Genomic DNA, 1,215 nt, shown 5'->3' on the forward strand with positions numbered 1-1,215 from the left:
GTGTGTGTGTGTGTGTGTGTGTGGTGTGTGTGTGTGTGTGTGTGGTGTGTCACTTCTGCCCCTGCTGGTGATCAGTGTGTGTGTGTGTGTGTGTGTGTGTGTGTGTGTGGGGTCACTCTGCCCCCTGCTGGTGAGTCATGAGAAGTTTGGCCGGCTGTTGCTGCTGAATGATATCAAGGGCAGCAGCCACAGTATGGCCCATGGTATTGCGAGACAGGAGGCTGAAATGGATTTGCTCATTCTCTCTGCTGCAACTCGCTGCGCTGTCCTGACCACCTACAGGCCAGAACATGCTACTGCAGGCGCCGAGCAGATTTTACACAAAAACATATCATGCCATTCATCTCTTTTTGAAAACAAAAAGTGTATTCGAATTTTTATTAGGGGTGTATGAACTGTTAAGGGATGTGTATTTGAATAATTGAGCCCCTCAACTCCTTCCCCCTCTTCCCCCTTCGTTCCCTTCATTCCCCCTGCCTCTCTCTTTCTCATCTGCAGCAGCCCCTCGTCCGGCATACTCGCGCTCTATGTCCGTCACAGATGAGCGCTCTCTGAAGAAGATGGGAGTGAAGACTATGGCCATGTCAGACCCCTCCACCTCCACACTGCCTCATAGCACTGTCCGCCTTAACTCCACCCCCGAGTAACACACACACGTTCATACTGATGCATCAATTCCTGCCTGCTTAAACCCTCCGTGACAGTAACTACACTGCAGCCATTCCTTTTTTTTACGGCCATCCACCACAAACACATTTAACCAATAAAGCTACACTGTCCACAGAAGCAGCACTTAGAGCACTCAGGTCCTACCCCTTTCTCCAGCTGTAACTATATAACCCAACCCCCTGTCCTACCCCTTTCTCCAGCTGTAACTATATAACCCGGGGCTCCAGTGCGAAATTGAATCCACTCACTCGTCTGCCGCATCTTACACTCTTTCCAGTTTTCTAATAATGTGCTCATCCGCCCATTACCCTAACGAGGCCCTATTTCAACCAAAGTCATGAGGCCTAGATTGTGACGGGGCAATTTTCATCCCACAGGACAAATACACGCCTAGGACACTACGGGTCAATGACCCTGAAGAAAGCTGGGACCACGGAGTCTCAAAGAAAAACCATTAGTTAACACACTATACGTTCATGGATTAAAATCCTGCAGCACGCACCACAAGGGCTCCCCCTGCTCAAGCAGGCGCATCTCAAGGCCCGT

General features: G+C 50.1%; 1 pseudogene; it reads left to right on the forward strand.

The window, feature by feature from the left end:
* Nucleotides 1–883, forward strand: part of LOC112078794 (cytoplasmic phosphatidylinositol transfer protein 1-like) — an 18,117-nt pseudogene extending 17,234 nt beyond the window's left edge.
* Nucleotides 884–1,215: the final 332 nt, after the last annotated feature.

Source organism: Salvelinus sp. IW2-2015, unplaced genomic scaffold, assembly GCF_002910315.2.
Source record: "Salvelinus sp. IW2-2015 unplaced genomic scaffold, ASM291031v2 Un_scaffold6275, whole genome shotgun sequence".
Classification (NCBI taxonomy): Eukaryota; Metazoa; Chordata; class Actinopteri; order Salmoniformes; family Salmonidae; genus Salvelinus; species Salvelinus sp. IW2-2015.